Consider the following 17581-nt stretch of genomic DNA (forward strand, 5'->3'; position numbering starts at 1 on the left):
GTTGGCCTCGGAGCGGTGTTGATGCAGGACGGTAGGGTAATTGCCTATGTGTCTAGACAATTGAAGATACATGAGAAGAACTACCCTGTTCACGACCTTGAGTTAGCTGCCATTGTTCACGCCCTAAAGATTTGGCGCCATTACTTATACGGTGTGCCTTGTGAGATTTATACTGACCATCGGATCTTGCAGCACCTGTTCAAGCAAAATGATCTAAATTTGCGCCAGAGGAGGTGGTTAGAGTTGCTGAAGGACTATGACATCACTATTTTGTATGACCCGGGCAAGGCCAATGTGGTGGTCGATACTTTGAGTCGTCGGGCGGAGAGTTTGGGGAGTTTGGCTTATTTACCAGCATCGGAGAGGCCTATGGCGATGCGTATTCAGGCCTTAGCCAGCCAGTTTGTGAGATTGGATTTTTCGGAGCCCAGTCGGGTTCTAGCTTGCGTGGTTTCTTGGTCTTCCTTATTTGATCGTATCATGGAGCGGCAGTATGATGACCCTCATTTTCTTGTCCTCAAGGACAAGGTTTAGCATAGTGATGCTAGGGATGTGACTATTGGTGATGATGGGGTATTGAGAATGCAGGGTCGGATTTGTGTACCCAATGTTTATGGGCTTCAAGAGTTGATTCTAGAGGAGGCTCATAGCTCGCGGTATTCCATTTATCCGGGTGCCGCGAAGATGTATCAGGATTTGAGGCAGCACTACTGGTGGAGGTGGATGAAGAAGGATATAGTTGGATTTGTAGCTCGATGCCTTAACTGTCAGCACACCAGAGACCAGGTGGGTTGCTTCAGCAGATAGAGATTCCGGAATGGAAGTGGGAGCGGATCACCATGGACTTTGTAGTTGGGCTCCCACGGACTTTGAGAAAGTTCGATGCTATTTAGGTGATTGTGGATCGACTGACCAAGTCTGATAATTTTATTCTTGTGTGTACTACTTATTCTTCGGAGCGGTTAGCGGAGATTTATATCCTGGAGATTGTTCGTCTGCATGGTATTCCAGTGTCTATCATCTCAGATAGGGGTACTCAGTTTACATCATGGTTCTGGAGGGCCGTTCATCATGAGTTGGGTACTCGGGTGGAGTTGAGTACAGCATTTCACCCTCAGACAGACAGACAGTCCAAGCGCACTATTTAGATTCTTGAGGATATGCTTTGTACGTGTGTGATCGAGTTTGGAGGGTCTTGGGATCAGTTCTTGCCATTGGCGGAGTTTGCTTACAACAACAGCTATCAGTCAAGTATTTAGATGGCACCGTATGAGGCTTTATATAGGAGACGGTGTAGATCCTCGGTGGGTTGGTTTGAGCCGGGTGAGGCTAGACTATTGGGCACAGACTTGGTTCAGGATGCTTTAGAGAAGGTTAAGGTGATTCAGGATAGACTCCGTACAGCCCAGTCCAGACAGAAGAGTTACGCGGACCGGAAGGTTCGTGATGTTTCCTATATGGTTGGAGAGCGGGTTCTACTTCGGATTTCGCCTATGAAGGGCGTTATAAGATTTGGGAAGAAGGGAAAGTTGAGTCCGAGGTTTATTGGCCCTTTTGAGATATTGAGGCATGTTGGGGAGGTCGTTTATGAGCTTGCCTTACCTCCCAACTAGGCCGGAGTTCATCCGGTATTTCATTTTTCGATGCTCCGGAGGTATTACGGTGATCCGTCGCACGTGTTGGATTTCAGTTTAGTCCAGCTGGACAAGGATCTATCCTATGTTGAGGAGCCAGTGGAAATATTGGACAAGCTGGTTAGAAAGCTGAGGTCAAAGAATATTGCTTCGGTAAAGGTTCAGTGGCGGGGCCAGCCGGTCGAGGAGGCGACCTGGGAGACCGAGCAAGATATGTGCAGCCGTTACCCTCATCTTTTCACTACTTCAGGTATGTCTTTATGCTCGCTTGAGGACGAACGAATGTTTAAGTTTAGGAGGATGTGACGACCCGGCCGGTCATCTTAAGAATTTATGCCCTGATTCCCTATTAACTGTCTTCCCCAAGTTTATTTCTGCCAATTTGATTTGCCGGGACGTTCGGTTTTGAGTTTCGAAAAGCTTTGGGACACTTAATCCCTAAATGAGAGCTTAAGTGTTAGAGAGTTGACCATAGTTGGAACAGTGTGAAGACGGCCTCGGAATGGAAATTCGATGATTCCGTAAGCTTCGTTGGGTGATTTTGGGATTAGGGGTGTGTTCGGATTGTGTTTTGGAGGTCCGTAGCTAATTTAGGCTTGAAATGCCGAAAGTTAAATTTTTGAAGTTTCCGGTTCGATAGCAAGATTTTGATATAAGGGTCGGAATGGAATTCCGGAAGTTGGAGTATCTCCATAGTGTTGAATGTGATGTGTGTGCAAAATTTCAGGTCATTCGGACGAGGTTTGATAGACTTTTTGATCGAAAGCGTATTTTTAGAGTTTTTGGAATTTTTAGGCTTAAATCCGATGAGAAATAGGTGTTTTGATATTGTTTTGTGCGTTCCGAAGGTTAGAACAAGTTCGAATAAGGTTATAGGATATGTTGGTACGTTTGGTTGAGGTCCCGGGGGCCTCGGGTGGTTTACCGGACCATTTCTTGATGTTTGAAGTTGCAGAAAAATTGCTGGTGTGTTGCAGACCAGTTGTTCTTCGTGTTCGCGACTGGCCATCGCGTTCGCGAAGGGATAGGACGCGGAACTGAAGGTTTGGCCTTCGCGTTCGCGAGAGAGGTCCCGCGTTCACGAAGGGCTGAGGTCTTGATATACGCGTTCTGAGTTGGGGGCCGCGTTCGCGATGGGCTGAGAGCTGAGCCTTCACATTCGCGAAGAAGGGCACACGTTCGCGAAGAAGGAAAAATGGTCAACGTAAATTTGTACTTCGCAAACGCGGAGGTTTGAATGCGTTCGCGAAGAAGGAAACACCTGGACAGATTTTTAAAACCCAAAATCGAGGGTTTGAGCCATAATACATATTATGGACTTGGGAGCTCGGGAGATAGCGATTTTTGAAGAGATTTTCACCTGGGCGATTTGGGTAAGTGATTCCTACTCGGTTTAGACTAATTTCCATGAATCTACACTTAAATCCATCCTTTAATTTTGAAATTTTGGTGGAAATTGGGGAAAAGTTCTTAGACCAAGAAATTGAGTTTAGATTGGGGATTTGACATCGGATTGGGATAATTTTGATATGGTTAGACTCGTGAGAGTGTGAGAATTCTGAAACTATAAATTTTACCTGATTTCGAGACGTGGGTCCGATGGACGTTTTGGTCATTTTACCTAATTTCGCGTATTAGCTTAGAATTTAATTGTAGAATTAGTTACTTAAAGTGTTATTTACATTATGAAATTGAATTGAATAGATTTGGGTCACTTGGAGTCGAGTACTCGTGGCAAGAGCGTGGATTCAGATTGATTTTTGAGCCGGTTCGAAGTAAGTGGCTTGTCTAATCTTATGTGGGGGACCTTCCCCTTAGGATTGGTATATTTGGTAATTGAAATGCCTTGTACGTGAGGTGACGAGTGTGTACTTGTGCTAATTATTGGAAATCCGATTTTCTTTAAGTAATTACTAGCATGTTTTCTTTCCTGTTTCTATTACTTGCACTATTAAGCTTGTTGTTAGCTTAGGAAAGCATATCTAAGTGACTTAATTGCTTTATTTGTTTAACCTGCCTTACTTGAATTCTGTGCACCATGCTAGGTTAGAATCAGTTGTTGCCTTAACATGAAATATTGTCATTTCTGTATATTTTTCTGTTGCTACTGTGTATTTATTTTGGGACTACGGATGTGGGATTCCGATAGCTCCCCCTTGTCTGTTTATTTTGGGACTACGAATGTGGGATTCCGATAACTCCCCCTTGCCCGTTTATTTTGGGACTACGGATGTGGGATTCCGATAGATCCCCCTGCAGAGTTATATGGAACTACGGGAATGCACCCGGTAGATTCCCCCAGTACTGGGTATTTATATTTGGAACTACGGAACGAGATTCCAGTAGATCCCCGCACACTATGAGTTGGACTATGGGACGGGATCCCGGGAGATCCATTGGATATGTACATATGGAACTACAAGACGGTATCCTGGGAGATCCCCGATCGTTATCATTGGTGCTGAGATGTATTTCCGTTCCGTTTTTACCTTGTTTCTGTATGGTCGTTGTTGTCCTGTACATCCTGTGTTATTTCACTGTTGTACTTATTTATACTGTTCTATTCTATATTGTTGACCTTATTATTTTATTTAACCTCAGTAGGGCCCTGACCTTCCTCGTCACTACCTAACCGAGGTTAGGCTTGGCACTTACTGAGTACCGTTGTGGTGTACTCATGCCCCTTCTGTGCATATTTTTCATGTGTAGATCCAGGTACCGCTACTCAGGCCTACCATCCTTGAGGGAGGCGACTGCTCTAGAGACTTTGAGGTACATCTGCCTCGTCCGCATATCGAGAAGCCCATTTTTATTCTAGCTGTTAAACATTGCCCTTCTGTATTTTTCTTTCTTGTTAGATATTCTGGAGTTACACTGTTAGATATTCCAAAGGCTTGTGTTTTCGTGAGTTTCCGGGTTTCGGGATAGTGTACTGGTTTTGAGAATGTTGTGTTGTATATGCCGAGCGGCATTATAACCATTATTTCATTCAGTTATTTTGGCTTTTGCTTATTTCTTCTGCAAGTTCCGTTTATGTTCCGCATTTGTTAGGCTTACCTAGTCGTAGAGACTAGGTGTCGTCACGGCAGTTCACGAGGGACGAACTGGGGTAGTGACAATTTCAACCTGCTCCGCCCCGCCCCGCCCCACATAATTTTTTATTTTTATTTTGTTGGTTTATTTCTTTTGAGCTTTTGGTTGGACTTTTCAATTCAATCAATCAAAAAATAGAAAGCTTTTTTTGTTTGGCTCATATACTGAATTCAATAACTAAAAGAAATGCAAGTTCTTGTTGCTCATTTTAAAAAACACAAATATCTCCTTAATGTAAGTATTTGCATTATATTGAGATGTTGGGCCAGGGGGTTTAATCCACAATTTGCCTTTTAATTCTCTGCTAGCTAAAGATAGATTGAAGATGTATTTTTCGCAAAATTACGGGAATACTGTAATTAAGTAGAAAGTGTATATGTAATTAAGTCATTAAGTAGAAAGTGTATATGTAAGTAAGCGTAATAAAATCCACTCTTATAATTATATTTATTTACTTAAACATCATTTATGAGATCATAAAATCTAAATATTTGTCTGTCCTAATTACTTAATGCAATTCCTGATTATATAAATTCTTTTCTAAAAGAACAAATATTCAATGTTATATATGGAATGAGCTTATTTCTGTTTTTTTTTTTTTTTAAAGAAAGAGGTAGAGATGTTATGCAACGGCAAAAGTAGTTGGTCTGGAAATTGGCTAGAGAAAGGCTGAACACATTGTTGTTTTAATATTTGTTCAAACATCATTGATGATCTCATTAATGAAGTCAGTTGATGATGTTGAAAAAAATAAAATAACACAATATAAAATTTCCAAATGATACCCTTGTTCCATATGTGAAGTTCTATTGGATGACGGAGGAGAAGAGACGAAGTCAAACTATTTCATTTGTCTATAAAAGGATCTTAACAGAGATGGAGTAGTTATCCAGCAATCTCATCATTTTGTGCATCTCTCTAGTGACCAAAAAGAAACAATCTCTTGCTGGTGACAAAGATTTTCAAAGGTTAGTGCATCTGTATCTATTTTCATTACTAATTTGTTTTCTTAGTAGCTGATGTACTTTTGGGAGAATTAATGTTATAGTACGCGCTTTGCGCGTGTACCCCATCTTAATAAGTATAAAAACTTTTAAATATTATATAAATATTTTGAACTATGTATATTTGATGTATAATTATTTTAATATCAAAGTTATTTCTAAAATTTGATGTTGAGATAAACGGTATAATAATTTTAGATATTGAATAATTTATTCTAATTATAGCATTTATTGGAATTTTTATTTACATTTTGGTACATAAACTTTCTAGAAGAAGCATTTGATTAAAGAGTTATGTACATGTTATTATATACACAGATAATCAAACATAATGTTTCACATAACTTTCTTTATTTTTATTTTTTATTTACTAAGATAATTAAATTATATTAAAATTTTGGTTTTGACTTTGTATATAACCAGCTATAAATATATAATCTATCTATACTATTATAAAAGCACTAATCTCATGCACGAAATATTAATTAACTTTTTTATTTTTATAAATATATTTCACTATAAAATTATTATTCAATTATTTTTTAAATATTCAGAACTTGAAATTTGATTAAACGTTTTTATTAAATAATTTCCTAATCTGAACTATGTAGGACTCCTAATATTTGAAAATTTAAAATCAATTAAATTTTTACCTAATATAGATTCTTGTCTTATTTGAACTACGTAATTATAATATCTTTCATATTAAATAAATTACATTTTTAATTAAAAAATTATATTTTTATTATTTTGTTATTTTCATTATTTGATCTCTAAGTATTTATTTGTTTAGAGTCCAATTTAATACGGTATGCTTTGAGTGTATTAATATTAAAATATTATTATAGGAAACAATTTATGATTTTCAGAGCAGTTTAAATTTGCTGCAATTTAAAATATAACAAAAGTCCTATTTATTGTTGAATTCTAAATCTCAAGGTCATGTATCAAGACCATGTTGAAGTGTCTCAAGCATCTGTAGAAAGAAAACTTCTTTTTGCTTGATTGATATATGTTCTTTAGCATGACAAGATTGAAAGCGTCACGATTTAATTTCAAAATACTTTTTTTCTTATTTATAAAATTGCTTATGTTGCATAATTAAATAAGTCAAGAATTTACACAAAATATTTAAATAGTAAAACTTTCTAAATAATTTAAATAAGAAAAGATTTAACGCACAAACTTTACTTGATTTAATATTTCTAAATTTTAGGAATATAATTAAATGACTATTTTGTCTAGTGTAAATGATACTTTTAAAGGGTAAAAAGGACGAATGACATTTTACTCATTTAAGAAAAAAAATCTTTTGAAGACCAATTTCTTGTTATCACTGTTACAAAATATTAAAAATAAATGAATAACACAAAAATAATTTTATCACGATTGTTGGTCTATCAACCTTGAAAAGTTTAGTGATGGTTTGTATTTAGTAGTATGTTTTTGTACATAAATCACTCGTGGGTTGAATGTATCAACATTACAGAAAAAAGTTGATAAAATGATAACGTAAAGTCTAAAATAACTAATTTTAAGTTCATAATTTACGAAAAATAAATTTATTATAAAAAATATAGAGAGATGTGATAATTAAAGCTGTAGTCATAGTAAGTGATATTAAAAACGAAATTGTACAAAATAAAAGCTAAATTAGTGACCCTCCTACTTTCATAATAATTTAGCTTTTAGGTACGGGCGTTATGCATGTACCCCTCATCAATAAATGTACATTTTTAAAATTATACAAATATTGTTTATAAAGGCCAAATTGTTATTATTTTTATTACCTAATATTACAAATTAATAAATAACATAAACATAATTTTATCACGACTGTTCAGAATTTATCAAATAAAAAAAGTTGAATAATTTAATCATTTTTGTCTTTTAGAGACATGAGAATGAAGCGGTTAGTCTCACACATTACAGAAAAAGTTGATAAATGACAACGTAAAGTCTAAAAATGACTAATTTTGAATTCATAATTTATGAAAAATAAATTTATATATAAAAAATACGAGAGAGATGTGATTTGTTGGATAAATATAAAAAATAACTAATGATAACTTATTTAAACTATATTATTGTTTCTTCCTTATTGTTTCAAGTTCTCATTTTACCAATTTGACTCATAATACTATAAATAATGTTAAGGCTTTTTTCGTTGGTGATGCTCTTATTATGGGACAAATTTATGTATCCTAAGAGTTTCATGAAAAATAATTTTAAACAATAATTAATGATAACTTATTTAGAATATATTATTGTTTCTTCTATTGCTTCAAGTTCTCATTTTTACCAATTTGACTCATAATGCTATAAATAATGCTATTCTAATCTAAGGTTTTTTCATTGATGATGCTCTTTATATAGGATAAATTTGTGTATCCTAAGAGTTTCATGAAAAGTAATTTTACTTACATAAGAAATTTAAAAATACGAAAAACAAATTTATATATCCTAAGAGTTACGTAAATAATAATTTTACTTATGCAAAAAAATTTAAAATTTAAAAAAAAAACTAAATTGGATTTTTATTCTAATTAGTTCATTCAAACACTTAATTATTTGTTCTCAATGTTAAAGAAAATAATTTTTTATTTGTTTTTTTACTATTAGCTCATCTTTTGTTTTAAATATTTACCGTAATTACTTTTTGTCTAATAAGAATTATATTGGTTTATATAATAAAATTTAGTCTGCTTTTAAAAAATATATATATTTATACCTAATATCTAGGACTTCTTTTTCCGTTAATGTCATTCTATGAGATCCTGAGAAAGCACATCATATTTGTTCTAACCTAAAATTCAAAGTCCATCATTTATAATTTGATTACAATTATGAAAAAATCATTTATATCCCGTTGGAATTAACGTAAGTAATATGAAAAATTAATAATAATATAGTTACATATAGATATAGATACGAAACTAACTTAAAACCAATTTAGCTTTTGCATATAAATGGAAAAAGTAAACGCAAAACCTACTAAAAACATCCAAGTCCTAAAAGGAAAAATTTAATTTTTCCTACTAAAAATCTCCAAATCCTAAAAGGAGAATTTAATACTCTACATATGAATTGATTTGAAAGTGAAGAAACATGCAATTCTAGAGCTAAAAGGAATTGAAAAATCAATAATATAAATAGTAAGAAAATAATTAAATTTATTCTTAAAGAGTAGGAATTAATTAAATAACTATTCCTAAATAGTAGGAAATTAATTAAATGACTGTTCATAAATAGTAGAAAATTAATTAAATTACAATCTTGTCATATGTAAATTCAATTTTAAAAAGGTAAAAGGCGAACGATATTTTACTAAAGGTATTCGTGTTTTTAATATAATATAAGTATAGATATAGATAGACGGACATGACTCACACATCCACTAGTCTTTTCTTTCGGGTATTAATTACTGAATTCATACCGTCTACTTCATAATCACTGAATTTGGGCCCACATAGTATGTCGAATCATTCAACACTTAGAATGGAAAATTATCAAAACTGCCTATGAAGTCTGAACTATTCGAAATTGAATAATATTAGAGATATCTCCATTAAAAGTTGGTCCCAAATTTATCCCTACCATTATCAAAATGGCTAAGAATTGTGCTTTTGGGATTTGGCCTATTGGACCTCATAGCTTTTTTTAGCCCAAATGCTATGACATATGTCCTAATTACATCAAAGCGGACAAGATTTATCCTATAATATGTGTATCATTCAATTTTGCCTCCTCCTCCACCACCATCTCTCCACCAGTGTGCCACCATGTGTCCCTAATTGACCACCCTCCTCCAACTCTCGCATATCATATATTTTCTGTCCCAATTTATGTGGCACTATTTTTTAAACAATTCAGAAAAGAATTATACTTTTTTATATTTAGCAACAATTTAATTTTATTTTTTTTTAATCCTTAGTGAGCTGCTTTTAACCTCACAAATTTCTATAGCATATTTTAAATCACAAGCTTCAAAAGTCTTCCTTTATTTTTTAAATTTCATGCGCAGTCAAACACCTTAACATAAATTGGGACGAAAAAAATACTTAAATATTTTTCTAGGATAACTATTGCCATAAAAGATTAAAGAAAAAACATAAAAACTAGTGAGGCGTACCTTTAGCAATAAGTTTTAAAATGAACCATCATGAAACTACTACAATGCAGGGTGAGAAAATTCATTAACATAATCCACATAGCTAGTATATTACTTGTTTCAGACATCTAAATTTAGTGGTTATATTTACAAACTAAATGTAGTTGCGTAACTTGTAATCAAGATAAACAAAATAAAGATAACTATAAAGTTAAGAATGCATTAAACAATTATCAAATATAAAATTAATTTGGAACAAACTCGACAGATTGACAAGATTAATTATAAGGAGCAATACACATCTCTAAAAACTATTACAATTAAGAAAATCATTTTGCAATCCTCTAAAATAGTTTATAAGAAAATGTTTGACATAATTTTCTCAAAAAGTAGATTGTAGAAACTAATACTATATATGAAGTGTTGAAAAATCATTAACATGAAGAATGCATATTCCTGAACCAGTAATACATTTAAGACAGACTATGATGTCAACCCTGTGAAGAGGTGGTGGCGGAGGAGGAGGCAATATTGAATCATATGCATATGGAAAAATTGAATCGTATTGTCATGACCCAATTGCACTAAGCCATAATGGCACCTGTCCGAAGTCGTTCTTGTATAACTTTGACCTTCTTTAAGGCTTATTGTATAAGATCCGAACCCAATAGCTTTGTGTCACCTGACTCAAATCCTTCAACTAGAGAATGACAGCATCACCAATACTAAGCCATATATATATAGGACTAATAACTATTATTGTAGGCAAACTCAGCTAACAACAGTTGCTCGTTCCAATGACTTTTAATGTCAATGTACATGCTCTCAACATATCCTCCAAGATTTGAATAGTCCTCTCGGACTAACCATCAATTTGTGGATGAAATATTGTGCTAAGCTCAACCTGAGTACCCATAGCCTTATGCATAGACCGCCAAATGAGCACTGAACTATGTCCTCCGATCAAAAGTGATAAAAAGAGTCACTCCGTGCGGCCGCACTATCTCCCGAATATAAAAAACGAGCTTCTCAAAGAGTACATAGTCTGGATATGTAGGAAGTAAGCAGACTTAGTTAATCCATCAATGAGCCAAACTGAATCGAACTTTCTCAAAGTACGTGGCAAGTCTACCATAAAGTCCATAGTAATACGCTCTCATTTTCACTCCGGAATAATCAAATTCTGGGTCAAACCACTCGCCCTCTGGTGCTCGTACTTGACTTGTTTACCGTTCAAGCAACGAGATACATAGTTGCAATATGCTTCTTTATCTTCTTCCACCGGTAATACTCTTTCAAATTTCTATACATTTTCATAGCCCATGTATATAGAATACCACGAACTGTGTTGGGTTGTTCTTCCACGTATTTATGATATTATCTGCTACTTTGGATTATTTTATCATGTTCCGACTGTTTCTAAATGCTTAATTATTAATAAAATTGGAAAATGGAAAGTGTCGGTTGGCCTTGTCTTCACGAGAGACGCCATCGCGACCGGGTCCGGGTTTAGGGTCGTGACAAGTTGGTATCAGAGCTTCAGGTTTATATACCGTGTATTGTGATGCTTCGAGAGTTGGGATTGGATGTGTGTTGATGCATGAGGGTAGAGTTATTGCTTATGCTTCTCGTTAGTTGAAGCCCTATGAGAAGAACTACCCCGTTCATGATTTGGAGTTGGCTGCCATAGTTCACGCATTGAAGATTTGGAGACATTACTTGTATGGTGTGTCTTGTAAGGTGTTTACTGATCATTGTAGCCTCCAGCACTTGTTCAAATAGAAGGATCTCAATTTGAGGTAGTGGAGGTGGTTAGAGTTGCTTAAGGATTATGATATCATTATATTGTACCATCCGGGGAAGGCCAATGTGGTGGCCGATGCTTTGAACCGAAAGGCGGTGAGTATGGGGAGTCTGGCATATATTCCAGTTAGGGAGAGACCTATTGCAGTTGATGTTTAGGCCTTGGCCAATCGGTTCGTGAGGTTAGATATTTCGGAGCCTAGTAGTGTATTGGCTTGTGAGGTTTCTCGGTCTTCCTTATATGATCGCATCAGAGAGCGCCAGTATGATGATCCACACTTGTTTGTCCTTAAGGACAGAGTTCAGCATGATGATGCTAGAGATGTGACCATTGGAGATGATGGGGTGTTGAGGATGCAGGGCCGGATTTGTGTACCCAATGTGGATGGGCTTCGGGAGTTGATTCTAGAATAGGCCCATAGCTTGCAGTATTCCATTCATCCGGGTGCCGCGAAGACATATCAGGATTTGAGGTAGCACTATTGGTGGAGAAGAATGAAGAAAGACATTGTGAGATTTGCAGCTCGGTGTCTCAATTGTCAGCATGTGAAATATAAGCATCAGAGATCGGGTGGCTTGCTTCAGCAGATGATTATTCCCGAGTGGAAGTGGGAGAGGATCACTATGGACTTTGTTGTTGGACTTCCACAGACTTTGAGAAAGTTCGATGCTATTTGGGTAATTGTGGATCGGCTGACCAAGTCCACGTACTTCATTTCTGTATGTACTACCTATTATTCAGAGCGGTTGGCAGAGATCTATATCCGAGAGATTATTCATTTGCATGGTGTCCCAGTTTCCATCATTTCATATACAGGCACTCAGTTTACATCGCAGTTTTGGAGGTTTGTGCAGCGAGAGTTGGGTACTCAGGTTGAGTTGAGCACAACTTTTCATCCTCAGATGGACGGGCAGTCCGACGCACTATTCAGATATTGGAGGACATGTTGCGTGCTTGTGTCATTGATTTTGGAGGGTCATGGGATGGGTTTCTACCGCTTGCAGAGTTTGCTTATAACAACAGCTACCAGTCGAGTATTTAGATGGCTCCATATGAGGCTTTGTATGGGAGGCGATATAGATCTCCAGTGGGTTGGTCCGAGCCCGGCGAGGCTACGCTGTTGGGGACTGATTTGGTGCAGGATGCTTTGGAGAAGGTGAAGGTGATTCGGGAAAGGCTTCGTGCAGCGCAGTCGAGGCAAAAGAGTTATGCTGATAGGAAGGTTCGAGATGTGTCCTACATGGTTGGCGAGAAGGTTCTGTTGAAGGTTTCGCCCATGAAGGGTGTTATGAGATTTGGGAAGAAAGGGAAATTGAGTCCGCGGTTCATTGGACCTTTTGAGGTGCTTCGGAGGATTGGGGAGGTGGCTTATAAGCTTGCTTTGCCACCCAGCTTGTCAAGTGTGCATCCGGTATTTCATGTTTCTATACTCCGGAAGTATATTGGGATCTGTCTCATGTTCTGGATTTCAGCACGGTTCGGTTGGATGATGATTTGACCTATGATGTGGAGTCGGTAGCTATATTAGGTCGTGAGGTTCGAAAGTTGAGGTCAAAGGATAAAGCTTTAGTGAAAGTGCAGTGGAGAGGTCGGCCCGTGGAGGAGGCTACCTGGAAGACCGAGCAGGAGATGTGGAGCAGATATCCCCACCTGTTTGAGGCTTCAGGTATGTTTCTTGATTCGTTCGCGGACGAACGTTTGTTTAAGTTGGGGAGGATGTGATGACCCGACCAATCATCTCATGAGTTACCGCTCCGTTTTCCCGATTTCTACTTCTTTATACTTTGTTTATCCATGTTGTGTGGTATCGGGTTGGTAGGATCGAATCCGGAATGATTTTGGTAAGGTTTGAGACACTTAATCTCTTTTAAGAAAGCTTAAGTTAGAAAAGTCAACCAGATGTTGACTTATGTGTTAGAGGGCTCCGATGAGAGTTTTGATGGTTCGGTTAGCTTCGAGAGGTGATTTATGACTTAAGAGCATGATCGGAATGAGTTTTGGAGGTTCGGAGTAGATTTACGCTTGAATTGGCGAAGTTGATATTTTGGCGATTTTCGGTTGGCAGGCGAGATAATTTTGATATAGGGGTCGGAATGGAATTCCGAGAGCTACAGTAGTTCCGTTGTGTGATTTGGGAGATGTGTGCAAACTTTCAGGTAATTCGGACGTGGTTTGGTTGGGTTTTTGATCAAAAGCAAAATTCGGAAGATTTTTGAAAGTTTGTCTTAAATTCGATGTGTTTTGGGTGATTTGATGTTGTTTGAGGTGTTTTGATGATTGGAACAAGTTTGAATAAGGTATTAGGATATGTTTGTGCTTTTGGTTGAGGTCCCGGGGGCCTCGATATGATTTCGGATGGTTGACGGGGAGTTTGAAACCTTGTTGCAGGTGCTAAACTTTGCTCTTCTGGTGTTTCCGCACCTATGGATTGGGGACCGTAGGTGTGACGCCGCACGTGCGGAAGAGGAGCCGCAGAAGCGGAAAATGCTGAGGGAGTCAGAAACCGCAGAAGCGGTGAGATAGACCGCATCTGCGATGTCGCAGATGCGGATGAGGGGTCGCAGAAGCGGAAAAATCATAAGCTAAGTGATATCTGCAGAAGCGCAGAAATAACCGCAAATGCGGTACCGCAGAAGCGGTTAAAGGGCCGCAGATACAAAAATGACTGGGCAGAAGGTATAAATTGTAGCCTTCGCGAATTTTGAGCTATTTCACCATTTTTTTATCTCGGCTTGGGAGCTTTTTGGATGATTTAAAAGAGGGATTTCAAGGGAACTTCATTGAGGTAAGGAATTTCGACTTAAAACTCGTTCCTATGCTATTATTACATGGATTAGAGCTAGAAATCATGGAAATTTAGGGTGAAAATTGGGAAAACTAGGGCTTGAGAACTTAGGCCTTTACTTGTGGATTTGAAGGGCCATTTGGGGTCGGATTTGAGAACTTTTGATATGTATGAACTCATGGGGAGATAAGGAACCTATTGATGTAAAAATTATTGAATTCTGAGATGTGGGCCCGGGGGTCGGGTTTTGGTAATTTCGAGATTTGTGCCCTTTATTGATTGCTTTCGCTTGGGCTTCGTTCCCTTAGCATATTTTGATGTTCTCGTTCTGATTTTGGATAGATTCAACGCGCGTGGAGGCCGATTCGAGAGGCAAAGGTGTCGCGAGTTAGAGATTTGACTAGTTCGAGGTGAGTAATGATTGTTAATAATGTTCTAAGGTTTTGAAACCCTGGATTTCACATCGTAGTGCTATATTGAGGTGAGGCACACGCTTGACGACGAGCGTGGGGTCGTGCACTATTGGGGATTGTGACTTGGTCCATCCCGTTTGATGATTTTACTGCGTATTTGACTGAAATCTATTTGTCATCATCATTATTTGGGTTGAATGCCATATTTGGGCCTTGTTCCAACTATTTGAACCCTTCAGGGATTTTTACTGGTATTTCCTCACTGTTTTGACTTTATACTTGAACTCAGTCATGTTATATTTCACTGTTTTTTGTACTCAGCCATGTTTACTCTGTTTTTACACTCACATGATCTTTTAAATGATATTTTGGGATGAGAAACATGTTTTACTACTGCCCGAGTGGCTTGTGAGGATTTTTGACTGAGTAAGGTTGAGGGACTATGCTGTGAGGAAACATTTGATACTGATTATGAGGCCGAGGGCCTGAGATATGTACGCCACGAGGTGGCTTGATTGATATGAGGCTGAGGGCCTAGTGATGATGCCACAAGGTTGCTTGATATTGCGCTTGGGCTGTAAGGGGCCCCTCCAGGAGTTTGTACACCCCCAGTAAGCGTGGGTACCCATTGTGATGTGAGATTGAGCCCGAAAGGCTGGTATTGTTCTGAGATATTGTCCGAGGGGCAGATTTGTTGATACTGTGCCCTAGTGGCGAATTTCTATTTATTTACTTTACCTTAACTGTTTGTCAATTACCTATTTACTTGTTAGAGAAGGATTGTTACTTAACTTTTCACTGGTTTACTGCTTTTAAATGGTTTTACTGCTTTATTATAGAATGCTTTGTGCCTTACGTGATTTCTTGCTTTTAGTCTTTATTTACATTTGTTACTCACTGAGTTGGAATACTCACTTTATTCCCTGCACCCCTGTGTGCAGATTCAGGCGTAGCTAGTTCTGCTCCCGAGTGCTGATCCCTCCAGCTTCAGGCGGACATTCGGAGTTCACAAGGTAGTTGTTGGCATCCGCAGCCCCGTGTCTCTACTCCTTTATCACTTCTATCTCTTTTCAGACAGTTGTACTAGTTTATTGACTTAGCGGATTTGTATTATGACTTATAGATGCCCATGACTAGTGACACCCAGGTTTCGGGTTGTGTTGGGTTATTCTTCCGCGTATTTATGATATTATCTGCTACTTTGGATTATTTTATCATGTTTCGACTCTTTCTAAATGCTTAATTGTTAATAAAATTGGAAAATGGGAAGTGTCAGCTAGCCTTGTCTTCACGACAAGCACCATCACGATCGGGTCCGGGTTTACGGTCGTGACAATAATTTGAACATATTTTTGTGAATGTTATTTGATATAAAAATATATGGCATTCTTTTATCATAGTTATTATTAATTATTTAATTAATTTGATAAGTTCCTTGATTAAATTTTGAGACTTGTCATCGTGATGGAGATCATGATAATGAGAGTAAAGTCTCTTACAACTTAATCTAAATTTTGTTCTTGATAGTAGGATTATTAATTTGCACATTATTAATCCGGTTAGATCAATATTTATGTGATCGTCTTTATGAGATAAAGATTAGTTGATATCATTAACTAAATCACATATATAGATGATGCATACAGAGATATGATCATTGAACCAACTCATTGTATAATTCCTAATAGTTAGAATTACCATAAAATGTCAATAGGATATTCTCTTGAAGAATGTGATGTAAAATTTCCTTTGACCTGAGATCGTCATAGTAATTGACAAGTTATTTATTGTGCTTTGATACTAGACACCTACGGCCCTAGGGCGATAGTTGAAAGGATATTGGGTACGATTAAATACTTGTAGAATTAATGATTGATCAAGATGGAATCTGTCAACTCTTGGTAATGAGTTTAAGCTCCATGTTGTCATGAATTATAAACGACCAAATTAAGAACTTGGCCAGGGCAATTGAATGAAAAGAAGAAAAGAGTTTCTTAGGTCATTTATTGGTCGATTATATTTGACATGGACACATAGTTTGTCTCATATTAGGATTTGACAGTTGAACCATATCCTAGGGTGACTCAGAGCTATAAGGGCAGAAGGAATTACTACATTATTCTTCTATTGGTTCTTGAGAGTAAATTGTATACTTTATGCTATCCGGTCGTTAAGGAGTGTTGCTAGACGACACCCTTGATTAGTATATTGATGTGGTCAATTTACCACCGGCTTAGTATTGCACCTATGAGGTCGCACACTTACGAGTGTTCTGATCTTTGCTAAAGGATTAATTACTCTATTATTTGATAATTAAATTAAAGAATTGAATTAGTCAAATAAATTTAGTTATTAGTCCAAATAAAATATTATTATATTCTTTGCTAGCACAGAGGATATAATTAATATTGTGAACAAATTAAACTTTTCTATTTAGAATAAAAAATTAAATTATATCTCTTGATTAAAATAGATATATATGATATATATAATTAATATTTATTTGTATAAGGAATATATATAAATATTATTAAAGATTTAATATGAAATTCAATTAGGAATTAGATTCCTAAAGAGCACGACAATTTACATTCCTATTTGACATGGGATTCGTATTTTCTTTAATAGAAAGAAATTTAGCAAAGAAAGTCCAAAAAGGACTTGTCACGTGCACAGTCCCTAAAAAGGACGTATGGATTCCATGACACCCATTTGGAATGGGATTTTGTTTTCCATG

At 36.8% G+C, this 17581-nt stretch overlaps 1 long non-coding RNA gene across 1 annotated transcript; it reads left to right on the forward strand.

Annotated features, from left to right (window-relative positions):
* Positions 1 to 5605: 5605 nt before the first annotated feature.
* LOC138884405 (uncharacterized) lies at positions 5606 to 16053 on the forward strand. The gene is made up of 2 exons (XR_011404596.1): positions 5606 to 5695; positions 15786 to 16053. It is a non-coding gene; the product is annotated as an uncharacterized lncRNA (long non-coding RNA).
* Positions 16054 to 17581: the final 1528 nt, after the last annotated feature.

This window comes from Nicotiana sylvestris, chromosome 12 (assembly GCF_000393655.2).
Source record: "Nicotiana sylvestris chromosome 12, ASM39365v2, whole genome shotgun sequence".
NCBI lineage: Eukaryota > Viridiplantae > Streptophyta > Magnoliopsida > Solanales > Solanaceae > Nicotiana > Nicotiana sylvestris.